General features: G+C 41.2%; 1 pseudogene across 1 annotated transcript in view; it reads right to left on the reverse strand.

Annotated features, from left to right (window-relative positions):
- Positions 1 to 1,647: 1,647 nt before the first annotated feature.
- Positions 1,648 to 23,571, reverse strand: part of LOC116896101 — a 35,931-nt pseudogene continuing 14,007 nt past the window's right edge. Inside the window, exon 2 of the transcript XR_004387309.1 lies at positions 1,648 to 2,530. The product of XR_004387309.1 is annotated as a transcription elongation factor A protein-like 3 (transcript). The remainder of the gene's footprint in view (positions 2,531 to 23,571) is intronic.

A 23,571-nucleotide genomic window follows, 5' to 3' on the forward strand; every position in this document is an offset into this window, starting at 1 on the left:
AAATGGTACTCGCCTTACTTGCAGTGAAATCAGTCATTTCCTATTTCATTATTTTAGTCTATGTAATTTAAAAGCTTTGTAGGTCTAAAATCATTGATTTCAAGATCTAATTTTTACTAGGGAAGGATAATTAGCCGTGGTGTATATTTTACCTAGTGTATACATTTATATTTTCAGTTCTATATTCCATGTAAAAGTGGCAATGGAGAAACTCATGAACGTCCTGTAAACAGATTTTTCCCAAACTTCAAAGAGCCAAGGAACCCCCATTGGTATACTGTTAAAATAATTTGTATTTATGAAAGACTTAAATTAATGAACATTCCTGGTTAAAAAAAATGTTCTAACTTATTAGACTTGAGGTAGAGCCTGAGATTTTGAGATTCTGAGATTCTTGTTTTACTTCTTAGCTCTCAGGCGATGTTGATGTATCCGGTTCATGGACCCTGTGCTCACTACTAAGGATTTAAAACACAAATATGTTGATGGGTCTGCTGAGCTGCTAAAGTAAGGTTCTGTGAGAGTTTCTTGAAAGTAAACTCAAGCTAGGAAAGAAAGTCTGCACGTAACATATTAAAGCACAAAGACAACATAACAACTGTGGTAGATATTTTTCCCAGTGTAGCTGGAATATGTAAATTTAGTAAAGATAATAGTTCAGTGTACACACAAATAAATCAATAAAACATCCACAGATGACCATTTTCTTATGTGAAATAATTAAAAAGGAATATATGCAAGTCCAAGAAAACCAAGTGTATATCCACAAGTAACCCAATGAGAGCACTCTGAGGGGACAATAAGGCTTTATTCCCTTATGTATGGATGAAGGATAGGCGGATACTGGCTCACCAGTGACTCAAGAGAAGTGAGTGGTCACTAATGCCTCTAGAACCACATAGTACTGGTCTCAGGAGAAAGGTTACAGTGCCCAACAGACATCACAAGATAGTACCTACCTTAGTGCCTAAACATATATGAGACATAACTGGCCTTTTCCCCAGTGTCAGATTCTATCTATGTACTTGCTACTGCATGGGAAGTAGTATGAGAAGAATGTGCCCATTTCAGGATGACGAGACTGATTTTTATAGCAAGGGATCTTTTAAAGCGACAAGTTTATTCTTTTAGCTGTGAACTAGCAGAGGCAATGCGAACTTTACCAATTTTATGTCCTAACAACAGGCATTTGAAATGCCATTGCCTTTGTAAGCTCATTCAAACAATCCTAAGTTCAATTGTTTATCATGTATTATTGTCACATTTTAGTTTTCAACATAGTTGGCATATGGCACATATAGCCCATATTCTTTAGGAAAACAGAGAAAGAACTGAGTCAGGAAAAGAAGGAAGTAAGGAAGACCACAGGCAACCAAAAAGGGACACATATGCAGGAACTATAGAATGGGAGGCACAGGAGTAAAGACAGCAGTGCCCACTGACAATATGAGGATGGGTGCACAGTACAGGAATGGCATGGGAGTTCCCAAGTGTAATATTTGAGTACATGTGAGACCTATTTAGGTCCATGCTGAAGGGGTAGCCATTGCTAGTTGATCACTCTACACACTTTGATAGTTTTCTTTGTGCATAGAGGCATTATGCAAGCATATTTACATTCTTACAAAACCAAACTGATACTTTATCTGTGGTTCTGCAAACTGTTTTGTTTATTCACTTTACAATGTACCATGAACATATTTTTCATGCACATGAGTGAAAATCCTGTACTAAAAGACAGAGAGCACTGTAGTTGGGTCAGAAGGCTGCTGGTAAGGACAGTGATACCTATAGCAGAGTTTCGGCTGAAGGTTAAATAAAGCACAGGCCTGGCAAGTAGTTACCAGGGAAAGCAGGGCCAGCAGTGTTCTTTCTCCTCAGAGAGGTCAGAATTGAAGGCCAAAGGCATTAAAGGTATGGGATGTCATGGAGGCCCCTCTGGCTCCTGCCTCCGCCGCCCCTCACCCCCCTGACTCCCCGTTGGCCCCTGGGGACTAAAGCCTCCTGTGCATCTCTTGGTACCCAGTGAAAACCACCCACTTTCTGCCTCTTCCTCAGCTCTTCCTGAGCCCTTGTCATATCTGCACACTCTCTCATCGTCTCCTCACTGCTCACATGCCTGTCCTGTAAGTCCTCCTGGGAGTTCTTGGGAGAATCATCTGTCCCCCTATCTGTTTTTCGCTTTGCTTTCCGGGGCACATAATCTTCAGCGGGGCGCTTTTTGCAGCTCGCGCCTGCTGGCTGATTTTGCCTGGGAATCGGGCTTGTTTCTCCCTTGGCGCTTGCCCTCCTGTCAGACTTTCCCTGCTTCTCGGGCTTCCCCTCATCTTGCCCCTGCTCATCTGGCTTTGCTGCCTCCTCTAGCTTGCCCTGGCGCGCTGGCTTTTTTCTTTGTCCGGCTTCTCTTCCTCATCTGACTTTTCTTCATCTTCAGGCTCTACTTCATCTTCTGGCTTTCCTCCTTTTCCAGCTTGCCTTCGTTTTCACTGAGCGGAGTTGTTCTGATGTCAAGGTTTCCTCCTTTCCTGTCCTGAGGGTAAAAGTGGGGAAACAGGAGACAGAGGAGAGATGAGAGACGGAGACACCTGGACACAATACAGGCTCATTAGCATCTGTCTTTGCATTTGGCCCTTTGAGGGGTCCAGGTGGCTGTCCCAACCCATCAAGTATGTCACAGGCTTGCACCCCTCCTCCACCCGAGACAGCAATGCCATGCCAGGTCCTGCCACCTTCTTGGTGCTCACTGTGGCAAGCTCTGCGCGTGTGTTATATGGGATAGCTTGGGAGGGAGCAAGAGAGTGGGGTCCCAAATCCTGCCCCATTTTGTTACTATTCACTGACCGGCAGGGATCCTGAGCTGGTCGACCCTCCTTTTCAGGTGTCCAGGTGCGCTGGGAACAACAGAGACCTACAGACAGGACAGAGGAGCAGTGGTTGTGTGGTCAATGGATGCACAGAGACTGTGTACCTGTCTGACAGCCCATATTCATCACTCAACCTTTTCCTCCGTCACACCCCCCCCACCCCCCCTGCTGCATACCAAGCTGCCATTTTTTTCAGGCCTTGGGCAGGATGCTCTCCAAACTCGGTTTTACTCTGCGGGTCCCCACTGGACTCTGGAGGCAGCCTGCCCCACCCCCACCTCTTTTTGGTCCAGGTCAGTTTGTCTTCAGAGCCTGGAGGAGAGGATCACTTCAGAACGCATCTGTCATACGTCTCACCGTCGCACCAGGGCCCCCACCCCCCGCCTGCTCTAAAACGGATTAGGAGTGGGATGAGGAAGGAGCCGCCTGGGGGGGTCCTCTCCTCCCCTTCTGCCCTGGTCCGCATGCCCCATCTCACAATCTCCCGGATCTCTTCCCTCCCCTCCCCTGCTGCTGGTTCCAGCTGCCACCCCCCCCTGCCACCCCTGCCCTCCTCTGCTGGCAGAGCCAGCATTTCGGTACTGACCTGAGGAGACCCAGGACAGGCCTGTGCACCTTCTCTGGGCTCACAGTAACCAGGACAGCTCAAGGAAATGATGCTGCGCAAATGTGGGTGTTGGGCACAGGTATCCGCAGCAGCAGCAGCAGCAACAGCAGCAGGACTAGCTGGCGCGGGGGCTGGTGCCCACGTGGGCACCAAGCCAGTCACGTGAGCAAAGCGTCACCCTAGCTAAATCCACCCCCCCAATTGTCACCCCACCTCCCATCCCCAGAGGATCTGGGTAGCGATGCGCAGTTGGGGGGGTATGGAGAAAGGGAGGAGTGCCCCAGGAAAGAAGGAGGGGAAGGCTTCATGACTCCAAGAGCCTAACTCGCTGTCTTCTCTGAGAACCCCCGTGAGATGCCCATTCTCACCAATGGTGACAGCCTAATTAGAAGGCATAAGCAGCTTTCCCAAGAACACTCAGCTCCTGAATCCTAAATGCAACAGTTCTCAGTACAGAGCCTGAGGATGGTACCCTCCATGAAGCAAGCTTCCACTTAGCGGGTTGGTGTTCTCAGGTTTCTGTCCTCAGCCTCCTAACTCTTCAGTTCACGTGGTGCTCCCACTCTCTGGATGATCTCGGTCTTATTCATTTCCCTTTAAATAGCAATTATTCGTCAACTTGCATTTCCACTGTAGTCTCCCTTCCACCTCAATCCTGCCTCAGTGACTGGCTACTAGATACCAATGCTTTGCTGAACCTTTAGAACTTTGTTCAAAGTCCATGTACTCTTTTCATTAGCTCAATTCTATCTCCTTTGATCTCGCTCCACACTGAAAATGAGCCCTCCAGTATTTGTTCTGCTTCTATTAAGAAAGAATGTCACACAACTAATACAAAAAGCATTAAAATATTTTTTAATGTAGACCTCATGTGCAACTTCAAAACCATTAGCTTCTGAGTCCTATGATCAACTTCTGTATTCCTTCTTTCCTTTCTCACATTTCTCTTTCTTTCTCTTTTTAAAGGTCTCACTATGTAGTTCTGGCTGACCTAGAACTCAAAATATGGCTGACCTTGAACTCAGAAATTCATCTTCCTCTGCTTCTGGAGCATAAAAGCCATTTTCAAAAGACACTGTCGTCCTCCTTCTTGTCCTTCTTCTCCTTCTTCTGCCATTGCCCCTGAACAAGAAGAGAGGTATGATACAGATAACGCATTTCCTACTGAACAACTCAGCCGTTCTCTGTACTTTGAGACTCTGTATTAGCTTCTGCCTGTGGCATGAAGGAGTTTCTCTGATGAGGCATGGGAGCTGCACCAATTTATGTTTATAAAGATGAGTGTTTAGAAGGTGGCTTGATATTATGTTCATTTAGCAAAACATTAGCATTAGCAGTAGGTTCTGGCCTAGGGCCTAGGGCTCCCCCAGTCACAGGGTCTTGCCCAGATTTTAGGGTATGAAGTATGAATTTTGTCTCGTGGAGTTGGCCTTAAATCTAACTAGAAGGTCGTTGGCTTACCCCCTACAACCTTCATTCTACCATTGCACCTCTAGACAAATGCTGATGGGCTAGTTCTTATAGATGGCAGGATTCATGGCTGAATAAATCTATTGATCGCTTTCCTCCCAGCACCCTGCCTAACTACCATGAACATACCCAATCTCATCTTTTACTATTCTTTCATACCCTTCAGTTTTAATCAACCCTCATCCATTTCCTCATCTCTACCACCATCCATTCCTCCCCTTATTTGAACATTTACACCCCCAATTGGTCTCTTCTGCACCTGCATTTTACCTATAGTGTAATATCCTCCCTCCTTTAAGGCAATGCCCCTCCCCCAGTTTTCGCTTTTTGGTTTCCACAGGTACTCATGTTGAACAAAGATTTGAGACTAAGGTCTACACATAAAAGATAGAACAGATACCCTGCAGTGAGTGTTTCTTAGATTGGGCCTGAGTTGTCCCACTCAGCATAATTTTTGAAAATTTCATACATTAGTATACTGTATTTACACAACTTATATCTCCCCTCTCCCTCTCCATCTTGGATTTAGGACCTCTTTTTTCCAATTTAATAATCATACACTCACTTAAGTAGCGAATCCCAAACAATCATAGCAATAATTGAGAAGCACAAATATGCAAAGAAACAAGGAAAAGTGAGCCACAGAGATAACAAAAAAGGAATACAAGAGGCCGGAGAGATGGCTCAGCGGTTAGGAGCACCGACTGCTCTCCCAGAGGTCCTGAGTTCAATTCCCAGCAACCACATGGTGGCTCACAACCATCTGTAGTGGGATCTGATGCCCTCTTCTGCTGCGTCTGAAGACAGCTACAGTGTACTCACATACATAAAATAAATAGATCTTTAAAAAAAAAAGGAATACAACAATCTACATGCACACACACACAACACACACACACACACACACACACACACACACACACACACACACACATCTTGCTGAATTCATTTAGTGTCACTCTTATATACATGAGTTTGAGACTGACAACCTACCTGGGATTAGAGCTCATTCCCAGAGAAAACCAATTACCCAAATCCCCAGCAACCATGGACTACCTGAAGCTCTTCATCTAGTAATGGGCTTTGTGAAATTTCTTTCATCCTCATTTGCCGTGAACTGGTGTTGTCATTTTGCAGGTTTTCCTTAGACCATTTAAACTGTTGTTGATACTCATGAGTGCAGCATCACTGTCATGTATAGAGGATACTGTCTCCCAGCAGGCATCTTGGTCCTCTGGCTCTGAGAATCTATCTTTTCACCCCTTGTTTTTGCTATGTTCTCTGAACCTTAGGTGTGACAGCTGTGCTGTATATGGACAAATTGGAGCTAAGAGACCCACAGTCACCTCACTGCATTTTGACCAGCTGTGTATCTTTGTAATAGTTTTGATCTGCTGCAAAAAGAAGTCTCAAGATTAGGGTAGAGATAAGAGCTATAATTATCTTTGGTGATAAGAATACATGTTTAGAATACACTTAGAGACTATATTGATTTAGGAAAAGGATAGCAGTAGTTTTTCCCTAAGATCTATGACCACTCTAGCCATTGGTACTGATTTGGCTAGGATTACAGTACCATGGTAGGTTCAAAGTCCAATAAGATTATTGGTTCTTCCCAAAAAATGTAAGTGCTACTATTGCACCATTGAAATATCTTAAATAGATGGTCATGGCAGTGGTTCCATTATTTTTAATATGGTCAGTTTTATATTGAGTTTTAAATTGATTTGAATTTTACCATAATTCCTAAAAATATATTCACTGTTTATCTTACACTTTTGTTGAAAGTTTAGATATCCATTTTGTCTATGCTTGTATATTTGGAGGTATCCAAAATTCTCCATTCTTTCTATATTTTATTCTGTTTTCTCTGTCATACATTTTTGAAAAAAATGTTACCTGGAATAGGAAAATTCATACTTACAGAAAGAGAAGTGGTTATTAATAGCTATAGGAAGAAGATGAATAATAAATACGTGATTTTTTTTACAGGTAAAATTTTCAGTTTCAAAAGGATGAACATTTTTGGATATAGTATTGGTATAATTTTGTAATTGTGAGTATTCTTAATGATTCTGAAGTGTATGGCTAAGATGTAAATTTTTTAATTACTTGTGCTTTCCACAATAAAAATATTCACCACTTAACAGATTAAGTAGCAGCACAGTAACAGTACGTCATTATACTGTGTAACTACTTTGGCCTAGTTCAGTCTAGGTCCAATATAATTGTTATTGCTCTAAAGCAAAATTTTAGCAAAACAATCTCTGAATTATAAAGTAATTTCTATCTATTACCCTTTCCCCAAGGTCTGCAAAATCACCCATCTGTGTTTGAACAGGTACTACAGTTTATGGGTGCTGTTAAAATAAAACAGCTCACACTAGGTGGCTTGAATTACAGAAATAGATTTTTCCCAGTTCTGCTAACACTTTGAGTTAGCAGAAGTAGTTTGGGTTTTTCCTCTTTAAAATTTATGATAATAGCTCTCCCCACACCCGCCAAATTTGAGACTGGGTCTCATGATGCAATCTTACCTAGCCCAAACTCACCAAGATCCATCTTCCCCTCCTCTCGAGTACTGAAAAGAAAGACGCAGGCATACATCACCACGCCCAGCAACAGGTGCTTTTGTATTCTGTTATCTCATGCTCTTATTCTCTGTGTGAACAGAGTAACATTTCTTCATCTGTAATGAACCCTTCACCAGGAAAACCCCAAAAGTCCCTGTACCTAGCTCAGTACCCATAAGCAGCACATCAGGACCCATTACAGGTGATATGGAGTCTTGTGGCCACAATATAAAGAACTATATTCTGTGAAACAGAATTTCTCACTGTATGAAGCTGTCTCAAGCCACAAGGGCATCGCAGAAGTATGCGGATGATTCCAGCCTGTGTCTTAATCTGCCTCTGCCTTGTAGATAACCAAATGCCACACTGTTGCAGAATTTCTGACTGCAGTCCAGACTACTCTAACTCCCCACAAACTGAGACAATAACAGCAAGAGCCACTAGCCACGTCAGAAAAAACATAGAGGTCCTAAATCATTGCTTAGAAACAGCAGTATTTTCTCCAGTATGACATTCAGCGCCAGAAAGAATGCTGTACAAGTGGCCATGGGTCAGTGATTTGTGGATAAGGTATAGGGGGTCTCATTACAGCACCAGATGTAGGCTTGCAAAGACGGACTACTTTTAAAAAGATTTTTACCAGATGTTCCTGATTAATACATTAACTTTAAAATTGTATCAGATTTGGGCTTCAGTTATGGCCTCCAGGTTCCTTTCTCTCAGTAATGGATTGTGCCCTGAGAGTTGTAGATTGAAGGAAATCCTTTCTTCTCCAACTTGCTTTTATTAATGATGTCATCACAGCAATAGAAATACCAGCTAAGACATAAAGTAAACAAATAAAATATAAAAAAATTTTAAATACGAAATGTGGGGATATGGGAAAGAGTGAACTCCAAGTTGTGTATGTGTGTGTGTGTGTGTTTTTTTAAGATTTATTCATTTATTATATATAAGTACACTGTAGCTGTCTTCAGATACACCAGAAGAGGGCATCGGATCTCTTTACAGATGGTTGTGAGCCACCATGTGGTTCTAGATTCCTCTGGAAGAGCAGTCCGGTGCTCTTAACCGCTGAGCCATCTCTCCAGCCCCCAAGTTGTGTTTTTAAAAATGTTTATTTTGTATTTTTCTTTTCCCTCACCCTCTCTCTTTATGAGTTCCGGGGAAGAATGGACTGCAAGGACTTTACTTTTAGTATTTTCTTCTGTTATTTTCACACCCAATGTCATTATCCTTTCAAAGTAACTTTTCTATAATGAAAAAAATCTTTTTCTTAGCCTAATGCTAGTCACCCAACAAAAATTTATAATGATAACATCCAAATAATATTCACTGAATCAAAACCCACTAATAGGGAAGTCATTTCACTATGAGAGAAGATTGTGGAAAGGGGAGTAAGTACCAAGAAAAACAACTAACAGAAAAACAGTAACAAATGTCAGCACTAAGACCTTAACTATCTATAATTAATATAAATATAAGTGGATGAAATTCTTTAACAAACATAGTAAAAGCTAATATATTAAAACAAAAATGACACTAAAATGATCTGTCTACAGGGAACTTATGTCACTTTTAAGATGTACACATGCTGACAGTTTAGAAATGGATGTAGCTCACATTAAACCCAAATAAAAAGAGAAGTAATCATGCTTATGTGAAGTCAGCTTAACTGCTTATATTTAATGCAAACTCTTAGTTAACTTGGCTTAATTTATCTCTGGAAATGCATTCCATTTTTGGAAAATTGCAAACTTGCTACATTGAAGTTCCATAAAAGGGTGCAACCCCTACCTAGCTGATGAACCTTCTTTTCTCAAATAATTATTTTAGACAATGTCACCATGAATATGTGGACTTAAATATCACCAACTGTACATCCGTGTTAAAGGCTGGAAAAAAATGAGAAGGCAGGCCGAGCAAGCCAGTAAGCAGCCACAACCATGGACTCTGCATCAGTTGCTACCTCCAAGTTCCTGCCCTCACTTCCCTAGATGATGCACTACAAACTGTAAGATGAATTAAACTCTTTCTTCCTCTACCAGGTACTTTGGATCACAGCAATAGAAACCCTAGGACAAGCCTCCAACAACCATCTCAATTTTACCATCTTTCAACCTTCCTCTGGATTTGAAATATACGAGTGCCTGCTAATTCCATGGCAGTATGTGTTTCGCAATATGCTTTTAAAAAAATTCTACTTAATGTATATGGGCATTTTGTTTGAGTTTCATCTGTACACCACATGTGCACAGTATAAATCTATTAGATCTGTAACTAGAGTTGTAGATGGTTGCAAGCAACTGCAAGGCCCACACAACTGACCTCATGAACCTTGCTGTGAGACGTGGAAGATTAAGAAAGACAGACACAAGTGACAAAAGCAAAACTGGGATCAGTTAGACTGCACACGCTCTGATGGATATCTACCATAAACTTCATGTCTTTAGTTTTGGAATGGAATTTCCCTGCATGAGTGAACAATGTTGCTTCCAGAGGACAGTAGTTTTTAAATGCAAATCACAGTGCAAGACATGGGATGCATACCTATGTTATTTGTTAGACAGTACCCAGAGGTCTCAAAAAAAAAATCCAAAAAACAGATTTTGTCAATTGCCTTTGGTTAATGACCATAACCATATGTAAGTTTCTATTACTGAAGACGCCAAAAATTGGCTATAGTACATAAACAAATAACTCTTGAGCAGACCTGCCAAGTTCTTCCATTATTCCAGGATTTCATAGTATTGGAGGTGCTATGCAGGCTGATGGGAGAGAAAAGATATCAGTAGTCTTGCCTAGCACAAGAGCGTGTAAGTATATCAACCTACCAGTGAAGAGCTATTCACTTGTATAACTGTTATGGGAATTACTAACTACTTTCTGATTGGCTTCGAGGCTTACTCCACAGAAGCGTGTTTCATGCCTAGTACTATAATCCCAATCAATGGAAATTGATTAGAGTGCCTAGGGTAGAACTTGCTATTGTTAAGTGATCGTGTTGTCAAGTTACATTCTAAATATATATTTTTGTTCCCATAGACTTGAACTATACATAATCTTGGGCAGATGTTTTCTTTTGCAGTGGCAGTAGTAGTGAGACTCCTAAGTGGTCTACGAGATGAGAATATGTGACTGTTAGGCACCATGTGAGAAGTTTTTGTCAATATTCCCTAAGCTCTCTCACTGAGGCTTAGTAAGCATGGCAGAAGATGAGGTAGAAAACATTAATAAGCAGAGGCTGGGGAATAGTGCTGTGAAATCTTGCCTTCAGGATGCGACACATTCATCATAGTCAAAGACTCACAACTGTGGTTGTTACCTGCCCAAGACCTATACAAGATCAACTTAGCAAAAATCTGCTATGGATGAATATCCTAGAAAGAGCACCAGGGGAAGGGGAAGCCCTGGGTCCTCCTAAGACTGAACCCCCAGTGAACTAGACTGTCAGGGGGAGGGCGGCAATGGGGGGAGGGTGGGGAGGGGAACACCCATAAGGAAGAGGAGGGGAGGGGGATGTTTGCCCGGCAACCGGGAAAGGGAATAACACTCGAAATGTATATAAGAAATATACAAGTTAATAAAAAAAAAAGAAAGCAGGGCTCATAGGGGCTCAGAGATTGAAGCAAGAAAAAAAAATCTGCTATGGATTGGGTAGATGGTAACTTCTGGAGGAAGGAAAACTATTTGAGATGTGGCCACTGGTAGGTTTCTGATGTTCCAACAGATGCCTCTGGGTCATATATATATATATATATATATATATATATATATATATATATATGGAACATTATTTCACTTAGTGGATTATTTTTTTAAAAGGAAGACATGAATTTGGGAAGGGGATTATGTTGGCAGGAGTATGAGAGGAGTCCAAGTGGGAAAATAGTCAGTGAATGTTATCATATTTCATTGTACACATATGTACAACCCCCAAGAATAAAGAAAAATACCCACAAAGGCTAAAATGTTCCAAACAAAAGAGCCAACAACTACACTAAATAGAAAAAATTAATTTGTATACATAAATATTTATTTCATATACATGATACATAACATATGAACATGCATGCCTTTAAATAAGGTAATATATCATTTGCCTGAATTTAAGCCTACTGCATTAACTTTACAAGCTATATCATTCCATGCAAGTTGTTGAAATGCTCTGCTGATAGAAGAAACTTAGAGACTGAGGCAAAATTAAATTTCCAGCCATAAATTAGAACATCAAAAGTGTCATTATGAAAAGTGCATCAAGAAATTTTAAGTTTTTAAACAGGGCATATATGATTATTGACCTAAAGTTTTCAGGCAAAAGGCAAAACTCATACTGATTATGAGGAGAAAGATTCCCTGTAAAACACACAGGTTGTACGGAAACTAAAGCTTGATGAATTTTCTTTTTAGGTATGTCATCTCCTTTCCTGAACTTTTCTATATCATCTGCTCCTCCATTTTTCATATCAATGTTATCAGCCTATTTGACACATCCACTCCAAAATCCTGCGCAGGTCTCTCTGGTATATCTGCCTTGACTTCTTCTTAAATAATAATCTTCTTCATCTGAAACTAGGGTAGATTCTGTAGTTTTGTCTGATAGTCATTTATCAAGGTTATTTTGTTTTGGTTTCATCTTTCTATGTGATAAGAAACAAAACAGAATTGAATGAATGTTTTAGAGCAGGATTCATAGTTTTCTCACAGTCTCCTAAGAGACTTAAATGCTTCTTTTATGGTGCTCTGGAAGCACCTCTGCCTCAAAGTCCACCAAAAGCTTTCTCTAGGCTACACATCTGACCATAGTAGGGTGGGTGGTAGGTAGAGCAGCTATTAAGGGTCTAGGCCTCAACTCTGAATTTCTAATAAAATATGCACTTCAGTTCTACATACTGTTCTTGTATTCAGTCCTTCCTTCATGAGTCAAAGGTCGGTTGTTTTGTTCAGATTTTCCTTGATTTCTACCATGCCTGTAAAGTTGTGGCTTTCCTGGATTCCGGTCTGGTTCCTGATCCCCTTACATGCTATGCACAGAATAGAAGCAATTTTTATCTCTTAGCCTTGAAATATGCTTAAAGAAATGCTCACAGTGGCCAGGGTTTATTATTTGATTGATGTATAGTAATAGTGACCCCAGCTCTAGTATTGGTTTTGGCTTTTTCTCCTTGATCAGATGATGAAATCTTCTGTTTTCCTCCACTCCGTCTCAAGGTTTATTTTCCCATGGTATGAGAAGAAACTTAACTTACCCAAAGTAATTCTTTTGAAATTTATTCCCTTCTCCAGGCTTTTGTTTCACCACTGATTCATCTCAATTAACAAATGACCACTTCTCTGATACAGGAGTCACCCTTTGCAATAGAGGCATCAAGAGAGTTTGCTGATTGGATTAAAAAATCAATCTGCTTGCCAGTGCCCTGTAAAATCCGTTGCTTCCTTTAAAACCTACCCTTCTCCTGTCACTACCATCACATCAAGGTGAGTGTTAGGAACAAAAGATGTGTGGGCATTGCCAACCAGTATCCAATCCAGTCTTTTCTAACCTATTCTTACCCCAGCATGCCAAAACAGTGCCTGGGTTTCCACCCATCTGCAGACATCAGAAAGAGTTTCTCATTCCCCACACCTTTTGTCAGAAGCTTCCACACAAAGGGACTTGTATCCCAGGCAGATTTCCTTTGCCTTTCCTCAACAGCAACCCCACTCTCAAATGTCTAGCCCTTTTTGGCCCCAAGTCAAGGGAGAGCGAAAAGAATATTCTGGAACTATAAATTTGGTCCTATAGGCAGAGTCTGCCTTTCCCAACTCCAGAGCTGCAGTTTCTCTGCACTGATGACTTCCTTTCCACCCCTTGTGGTCATTTGTCTCTATCAAGTATTTTCTGTTTGCCTTCCAGAAGATCCTGATTTGTTCCCTTTTTCACTATGGTGTCCTTTCGGGGCTTCTTGCTCTAAGCTAAGCATTTATGGCATCTTAGGGGTATGCCTAAAGGATAAGGCAAGGAACTCGGCACTGGCCCTACTCTTGTCTGTCTTCCTTGTCACTCCCACCCTGGTTAGAGCCCACCACTCTGCTGGATTTGACCAGCATCTGTCACTTCCCTCCTCACCTGACCAGACAGCTATCCACAAATGGCTCCCAAGACCACAGTTAGGAATGGACACTAACTCATGGAAAGATCTAGGTCTTGTAAAAGCCCAATCATGATGAGCTCAGATTCTTACCTATTTCACTTTATAGTAACGCTTAACTTTGCCTGAAAAGTGGAATAGTAGTGATATCTTCCTGTTCAGAAGAATAATTGAAGTAGCTACTCTGACATACAGAAGACTGAAGCACTATACATGAACAGGAAATACAGGGACCAAGAAAAGAGAACCCCTGGGGCTGGGGATTTAGCTCAGTGGTAGAGCGCTTACCTAGGAAGCGCAAGGCCCTGGGTTCAGTCCCCAGCTCCGAAAAAAAAGAACCAAAAAAAATAAATAAATAAATAAAAAAAAAAGAAAAGAGAACCCCCTATTCATTTCTAGTTCTGATTTCATCTCCAGCTGGCTGAAGTTTTCAACATAATTGAACAGAATACCCGAAGGAAGATCTGTACCCATTTCTCTGAGAACCACACAAAAGAGACCTTTTTAATTGCTAATGAACTGTATCTTAAGTCTGTCCTCCCTTGACTTACGCATATAAACACGTCTTTGACTACGGTTTTATCTCTATTTGTGCTCCCTTCTTGAGCAGCAAGCCTACGCAATGTACCTAAAACATTCTCCCCCTCAAGGACAGAACTCCATAGATAAGAAAAAGGAGTTGAACAGCACATACTTTAACCTCTAAACAAAGTTTCTGAATAACTAGCTTCAAAGCCTCAAGTCATATATATAGCTGGTGCTAAAAATTATGGCCACAGCTGATTCTCTTTAAGTACATCTTGTCTTCCTTCTAAATCAAGAAACTCACCAACTTCACTTCACTCTAACTCACGTGTCTCCTGCACACCACACACCCCCAACCCCCGTGACAGTCCACAGACCCAAATGCAAGTAAGTGCCTTTCTAGGATCTGAGGGAGGCTCTTCAGGTGGCGCTGCTAGCAATGTTGAGTTGCAATTTCTGGGGCTACTGACAAAACTGCAACATTAAAACAACCCCTCACAGAATAAGTACAGAATGAATAGGGTCTGCTTGTGGGAGAGCTTCAGGTGCTAGCAGCTTGCAGCCCAGCCTGATGGCCCTTAGAATCCATGTGATAAAAGATTGAATGGACTCTTGAATGTTATCTTCTGACCTCTACATGCAGGCCATGAGACACACACATGCACACGCCCATGCTCTCTCTCTCTCTCTCTCTCTCTCTCTCTCTCTCTCTCTCTCTCACTCTCACACACACACACACACACACACACACACACACAATAAATAAATAAATGTAATTTTCTTTAAAAAATAATGATGAGTCAAACAGAAAATTAATCACCAGCACAAATATTGAAAAAGTGATGGTAAGATACATAAAGCCTCTTAATGAATTAGGAAATATTATGCTATTGAAAATGGTACTGAGAAAAGTGAAAAATGATAATTCGAAAAAAATTGCAAGTTGACGTCCTACACAACACATTTAAGTAAGCCACTTACTGGTTGCAAAAAACACATAAAACAGCAGAATGTATTACATGTTACTTTATATAATACCTTACAATGAGAAAATAATCTTTATAAATATTACATCTGAGATGACCATGGCCCGAAGCTAGCTGGTTCAAGTTTTTTAGAGAACTCTAAATTTTGGTGATGAATACAGAATGTGCCTCAAAATTACCCCAATTATTGATTGGAAATTGGAGTATTTATCTGAAAACATGAGGGTTTTTCTTTGGTATCTGTTACAAAGAGAACTGTAAAATTTCCTTTACTTCCAGACTTTCTAAGACCTGGTCTAAGAAAACTCCTGAAATGCCAGAAAATAGCTCTTCGTAAAATTAGATACCATAGGTGCAATTGAAGGGTATAATAAATTATTCACAATTTACTCTAAATTACTAATATTTCCCTTCAAAACAAAGAATACACAACCAGTTAATTCTGTATTTGGATTATTTTTACTATTAGAGTAAATACCAAATGAACTTTCCTCATAACAGGGTTTGGAAATAAAAATTGGTCTTAAATTTCTAGAATTTTCACTATTGATTATGTTTTTGTTATTTATATTGGTCATAAAATTTTTATTGTCTCAGTTTGATTTCTGTGAAGTATGGAAAGTAAGGTTCTTCATGTGTTCAAAAATACTGCATATTTCTTGGTTTGTTTTATTTTTAAATGTTTAATTCCCTTCTTGTTCGCTTTTTCTTCTCAAAAAGAATAATTTTAATGTTTCTAAGTAATGTTTTCTGAGCCCATCACTTTATAGGTTAAGAGTACCACACACTACTAGACAAATTTATTGTAAAAATCAGTCAGATCCAGCTATCTCAACTTAAGTTCTTTGATTCTGCTGGGCATGGTTACACACACCTATAATCCCAGCACTGAGAAGCAGAGACAGGAAGATTAACCCAAGTCTGAAGCCACTTTGGGCTGCATAGCAAGTTACGTGCAATCCAGGACAATTCAGTGAGACCTTATCTCAAAACATTAAATATAATAAATAGATAATAAAAGTAAATACATTACTTAATATTTCACACAGGTAAAGCTGTGAAACTCTGTTACAGATACCAAAATAAAACAATACAAAGAAAGAAAATCTGTCATGGTTATATAAACAGTCCTACAAATGTTATGAAATAATTTTGAAATATTCAGAGTGTTGTTGAAATATATTATAAAACAAACCTCTCCACATATATCATATTTCTCAGCTACTAACATTTTGATAAATTTATTTTATATTGGTAGCTCTCTGTGTACAGTTTTTTCATTAATTAATTAATTCATTCATTCATTCATTTTATATCCCAATCGAAGCCCACCTCCTCTACTCAGTACCACACTTGCATGGCCCCACCCCTCTTCCCCCACCTGTTCACTTCTGAGAATGGGTTCCTGGGTACCAACCCACCATGGTACCTCAAGTCACTGCAAGACTAGATACATTCTCTTGCACTGAGGCCTGACAAGGCAGACCAGTTAGGGGAACAGGATCTACCAGCAGGCAACAGAGTCAGGGTAAGCCCATACTCCAGTTGTATAATGACCCACATGATCCTACTATAGGACAGATCACAATGAGCATGCCTCCAGTCCTTACCACAATGGTGCTGTGTGTCAGGAAGGAATCAATGGCTACTCCTGCTTCTGTGTGCCTTAATACCAAAATACCAGGCGTTTTGACTTGGAAGTAAATGCATGTGTTACTGGTCCCTGCATGAATCAGGCTGAATGCCTCAATGGGATAGGAAGATACATGGGTGTCTCTCTGCAAGTGTATTCTGATGTGAACTGTGAGCTGGAAATTGGTGACTGTGGATCCCAGCCAAGTTTACATGGTACCATGTCTCAGGGTGCTCTTGGGTTTGAGTCCTCTGGCTTCTGCTACACTATCAATACTGTAACCTCAATGGGACTCCTCTCAGATATCCCATCTTTTATCCTGTGTCATGGAGATCCTGCACCTTTGGATGTGTAGGAAGGGTGTCTTTACTCACTCCAGCTGTCCATCAATATGGTCAATGTTGGGGTATGCTAATTCAAAGCCCTGGATCTGGGCCTGGTAGATATCTGAGTTGGTCAGCCCACCAGGTCACATGCATTCATACCACCAGCTCTCCTGCACACACACCATCACTCTCCAGCACTGCCCTGGCTAGCTCACTCAATGCTACAGTCAGCAAGGGGCAGAGCCAGCTCTCCATCTCGCATGCCCTCAGGGACCCACACCATCAGGGTCATCTCTATTGTGCTGTCCAGGCAAGGTGCAGGGTCTGCTTCCTCTCCTGTGTGCTGCAGCAGGTGAGGGGCAGGACCAGTTCTCCCAACTCTGATGATCTCGGGGCTAGCCATAGGTAATGAAGGATGAGGTGGGGAGGAGAAGGAGGAGGAGGAGGAGGAGGAGGAGGAGGAGGAGGAGGAGGAGGAGGAGGAGGTATTTTTTCCTCATCCACTCTACTTTTAAGACACACAAGTTGTTGGGTCAGTTTCTCCTTTGCTCCCACCTCAGGGCTGGCCAACATCTCTGCATAACAGGGTCAGGCTCTACTACACTGCTCAGGGCAAGGGTGCAGGGGCTGCTCACCCCCCTGAATGCTGTGGCAGGTGAGGGACAGGGACAGCTCTCCTGCTCTGATGACCTCTGAGGGCCAGCTCTTCTGCCTGCTGTAGGTGACAAGGGGCAAGGGCGGGGGAAGGCATCTCTCCCTTGCTCATATTGCATCTGTAGAAAAGGTGCGGAGTCAAGTCTTCCATACCATGCCCTTGAGCTGTCCTGCCCATGCCCCTGCCACCAGGTTCAGCCCACTCTGGTGCTGCCCAGGATAGGTGCAGGGTCCAATCTCCTCTCAGGGGTGCTACAGCACATGAGGGGAAGAGACAGCTCTCTTGTTCTAATGATCCTAGGGTCAGGTCTCCTGCCTGCCACAGGTGGCAAGGAGTGGGGGTAGGAGCAGAGTACCTCTCTTTTTCCCATAGCACCACATAGGAAGCATGTGGCAGCACCAGCTCTCTCAGTATGGATTACAACTCCTACAACTAGGGACAGCTCTGCTGTGCTTCCTGGCTTCTTTCTTGATACTGCAGCTGGCTAGGGATGGGGTCAGCTCTCCTGCTCACACACCCTCAGGGCCAGCTCTCCCACAATGTCCAGGTGAAGGGTGGGCTCAGTTCTGCACAGCTGTCAGATGTCAACATGGACCTGGGTCAGGAACATTTGCCTGGCCTTTGGTGGTAACAGACCCCTGCTGCTATAGGATCACCAACTCAGACATGGTCCTCAGTGGCACTACAGGCAGAACCCTACCATACTTCTAGGTAAACTCAAGAGGCTTAGAATGGGGAGACAAGGCTTATTGTCAGGGGAGGGGCAGATAGACTCAGGGGGCCTGGCTTAGACACGGGGTTACGGCAAGTAGACTAAGGAGGTGTGGCTTAGACTCAGAAAGTTGTTAGACTCAGAGGGAGGAGCATATAGACTCAGGAGATGTGGCTTAGGCCAAAGGGAGGGTGTTCCACTCAAAGAGAGGGGCAGGAAGATTCAGGAGGCATAGTTTAGACACAGGGGTTATGGCTTAGACCTAGAAGGGGTGGCTTAGAATTATAGGCATGGTTTAAAAATCAGGGGGTGACAGGTAGACCAAGAGACATAGGTTAGACCCAGAGGGTGGGGCAGGTAGAATTAGAGGCATGGCTTAGACTCAGAGGGAGTGGCAGGTAGTCTCGTGAGGCGTGGCTTAGACTTAGGGGATTGGCAGGTAGACTCAGGAGGCATAGCTTAGACTCATGAGGCATGGCTTAGATTCAAGTGCTTGTCTTAGACCTAGAAGGCATGGTTTAGACTCCAGGGAAATGGCAGATAGTCTCAGAAGGCCTGGCTTAAACCCAGGGTCGGGGCTTAGATTAAGGAGAGTGACAGGTAGACTCAGGAGGCGTGACTTAGACTCGGGAGGGGTAGATAGATTCAAGAGACGTGCCTTAGATTTACAGGGAGGGGAAGATAGACTCACCAACTACTCACATCAGACTATTCCTCACTACCCATAAGTCTTCCTTCTGCCTCTCTTCATTGTGCCCACATCCCTAAGAAAGGGTTTAGCCCTGGGTGCCCTAAAATTCACTCTGTAGACAAGGCTGGCTTCAAACTCACAGAACAAGGGGCTGGCCCCCCATCCAGCCCCATGACACCAGCCTCCCACAACTACGGTATGCACCCACAGGGTGCTCAGCTGTCCCAAGTATTCAGTCAGCCAGCCAGGAGAGCAACCACCAATATTGGTATTATTTCTATAAATGTATACATGCAGACTTTCCTCAATAAAGAGAGTCAGTTTATTCACAAAGTTGTAGTCAGTCACATTAATTTATTAAATATCTAAATCATAAAATACGCTATATCATAACCAAGCATTTTCATGTATAATATGTAATATAAACATATACATATATACACATAAACAAATTCTCAGAGATCTACCTGCCTCTGCCTCCCAAGTCCCAGGATTAAAGGTGTGCAGCACCACTGCCGAGCCATATATAAATATTTTTATATGCCTAAATGTGTATGTATACATATGTAAGGGCATGTGCACCCACATAAGGGTTTCTTTTTTGTTTTACTTATTTTTATTTCCTTAACTTTAGTTTTTAAACTTTAGGTTTCATAAATGGACATAATGAATTTTAGTCATTCTTCATTATCTTTTCTCATCCCTCTTGTCATAGGAACCCTTTTTCTTCCCAACAATTAACCCCTCTACAACTTTTTGTGCATGACCCATTAAATTTAATCAGAGTTCCTTTTATGACTATATGTGGAATGTACAAATTTCTTAAAACCAATGTTCTATGAATAAATACAGAGTATTTGTGTTTACAGTAGTCCAATCTTCTATTCGATAAAATAATTTACAGTTCTTTTTCCTACTGATGCACACTTAGATAATTTTCCTATTACAAGCATTGTTCTTGTGATCATCTTTATATATCACTCTTTTGTATTTTTTCCTTTGAACAAATTTTGGGTTTTGTTTCACTTTCTATTCCTTTTTGTCCCCATCTTTATTAACTTGAGTATTTCTTATTTACATTTCAAATGATATTCCCTCTCCCGGTCAACATTCCCCAACCCCTCCCCCTCCCCTTCTATATGGTGTTCCCCTCCCCATCCTCCCTCCATTATCGCCCTCCCCAAAACAATCACGTTCACTGGGGGTCCAGCCTTGGCAGGACCAAGGGCTTCCCCTTCCACTGGTGCCCTTACTGGGCTATTCATTGCTACCTATGCAGTTGGAGCCCAGGGTCAGTCCATGTAGTCTTTGGGTAGTGGCTTAGTCCCTGGAAGCTCTGGTTGGTTGGCATTGTTGTTCATATGGGGTCTCGAGCCCCTTCAAGCTCTTTCAGTCCTTTCTAAGATTCCTTCAATGGGGGTCCCGTTCTCAGTTCAGTGGTTTGCTGTTGCCATTCGCCTATGTATTTGCCATATTCTGGCTGTCTCTTGGGAGAGATCTACATCCGGTTCCTGTCAGCCTGCACTTCTTTGCTTCATCCATCTTGTCTAATTGGGTGGCTGTATATGTATGGGCCACATGTGGGGCAGGCTCTGAATGGGTGTTCCTTCTGCCTCTGTTCTAAACTTTGCCTCCCTATTTCCTCCCAAGGGTATTCTTGTTCCCCTTTTAAAGAAGGAGTAAAACATCCGCATTTTGGTCATCCTTCTTGAGTTTCATGTGTTCTGTGCATCTAGGGCAATTTGAGCATTTGTGCTAATATCCACTTATCAATGAGTGCATAACATATGTGTTTTTCTGTGATTGGGTTACCTCACTCAGGATGATATTTTCCAGTTCCATCCATTTGCCTACGAATTTCATAAAGTCATTGCTTTTGATAGCTGAGTAATATTCCATTGTGTAGATGTACCACATTTTCTGTATCCATTCCTCTGTTGAAGGGCATCTGGGTTCTTTCCAGCTTCTGGCTATTGTAAATAAGGCTGCGATGAACATAGTGGAGCACGTGTCTTTTTTATATGTTGGGGCATCTTTTGGGTATATGCCCAAGAGAGGTATAGCTGGGTCCTCAGTAGTTCAATGTCCAATGTTCTGAGGAACCTCCAGACTGATTTCCAGAATGGTTGTACCAGTCTGCATTCCCACCAACAATGGAGGAATGTTCATCTTTCTCCACATTCTCGCCAGCATTTGCTGTCACCTGAGTTTTTGATCTTAGCCATTCTCACTGGTGTGAGGTGAAATCTCAGGGTTGTTTTGATTTGCATTTCCCTTATGACTAAAGATGTTGAACATTTAGGTGTTTCTCAGCCATTTGGCATTCCTCAGCTGTGAATTCTTTGTTTAGTTCTGAACCCCATTTTTTAATAGGGTTATTTGTCTCCCTGCAGTCTAACTTCGTGAGTTCTTATATTTAAGTTCTTATATTTTTATATATTTAAACTGTAGCCCAGGTAAGTTTTATGATTGAGCAACTTCATAAAACATATAATTTACATTAATTTGCCAAACTTTTAAACTCTTAATCTAGTTCAACTCTCATATTTAAAGATTCCTATATAAAAACAAAAAATAGCAAAAGAGAAGAAATAAAATCTCCACTTTTTAAAAACAATTTTGTTTTTATAAATTTTGTTTATATTCTTTTTTTTATTTGAAAATATCTCTGGCAGGAGAGATGGATCAGCTGTTAAAGGTTAGGCTCACAACCAAAAATATAAGAGAATATCTCACTGTATTGCCATGGTGCTTGTTTTGCAGACCAGGCTAACCTTGAACTGGCAGTGATCCTTCCACTTCTTTCCAAGCACCAGGATTACAAGTACGTGCCACAACAGCCAACTTGATATTGCATAAATAAAACTGTAGCATGGGTATTTTTCATTATGATTAAACTTCCTATCCATTTTTTAGAAATTTTAATATATATAATACTTATATTTATATTTAGCAGGAGGAATATTTTCTTAGCTCACACAAAGATGAAATAATACTTAAAGTTGTTTAATATTGAGCATGACAAATAGCATCTAAGCAGGATAACACTTAAAAAATTGTAGCTTTAAGTGTTTCAAAGAGAATGCATTTCCCTAAATTTCCTACAGTTAGTTACTCTACACCCATGAAGTCACAAATATAAATACTTTTCATTGTGCTATAATTTCTACTTTGGTTTTCATTTCACTCTTTCTGTTTTTTTTAATGGTTAATCATTTTAGCCTTTGAGTTGTTATTTTCTAATATCAAACAACACAGTTAACCTGTTTAAAGTGTATGTCTAGACATTAGTTTCTTGGTATTTACTTACATAAAGAAAGGTATAGAGGATTTACATCATAAATATGAGTTTCTTCTTTATTGATAATACAGAATAATGATTAGCATTAAAATAAAATGTTGAAGAGAGGACTGGAGAGATGGCTCAGAGGTTAAGAGCACTGGATGCCCTTCCAGAGGACCCAGTGGTTTATTTTAAGCACCTACCTGGTGGCTCACAGTCCCAGAAGATCCGACACCCTCTTTTGGCCTCCCCAGGCATTGTAATTACCCAGAGACAGATGTGTTCAAAACACACACATAACATAAAAATAATTATAAAAGTTAAAAAGTGTGAGAAGATATGAAGCTTTTAAGACACTGCATTCACCTCTTTCTTCTGTACTAGAAGGTATTGTTTAACACTCATCTATTTTCTTATACTTTTGATTATAATTATATCATCTCTACCTTTCCTTTCCCATTCTCTTTCAAATTCATTTCCTCCTTTATTATTAATCATTATTATATGTGTCTATGTATATGTGTATACATATAACTTTCTAATGTAACCTTCTCAGTATGGATACTGTTACTTCTTTTTATGATTTGGGGACTGTTGATTTGTTATTGGATAACAAGTGGATATGCTTCAATAATTTTTTATTGAAAATACTGTACTGGCTGGTTCTATGTGTCAACTTGATACAAGTTGGAGTTATCACAGAGAAAGGAGATTCCGTTGAGAAAAATACCTCCATGAGACCCAGCTGTAAGGCATTTTCTCAATTAGTGATCAAGTTGGGAGGAGGCCCTTGTGGGTGGTGACCATCCCTGGGCTGGTGGCCTTGGGTTCTATAAGAGAGCAAGCTGAGCAAGCCAGGAGAAGCAAGCCAGTAAGTAACATCCCTCCATGGCCTCTGCATCAGCTCCTGCTTCCTGACCTGCTTGAATTCCAGTCCTGACTTCCTTTAGTGATGAACAGCAGCTTTGAAGTGTAAGCTGAGTAAACCCTCTTCTCCCCAACTTGCTTCTTGGTCATGATGGTTTGTGCAGGAATAGAAACCCTGACTAAGACAAACACATTTTTATCTAGTACTGAAAATGGTAAAACTTTTATGGTCATAATAGATTAACTTG

The sequence above is a fragment of the Rattus rattus genome, chromosome 3 (genome assembly GCF_011064425.1).
Source record: "Rattus rattus isolate New Zealand chromosome 3, Rrattus_CSIRO_v1, whole genome shotgun sequence".
Classification (NCBI taxonomy): domain Eukaryota; kingdom Metazoa; phylum Chordata; class Mammalia; order Rodentia; family Muridae; genus Rattus; species Rattus rattus.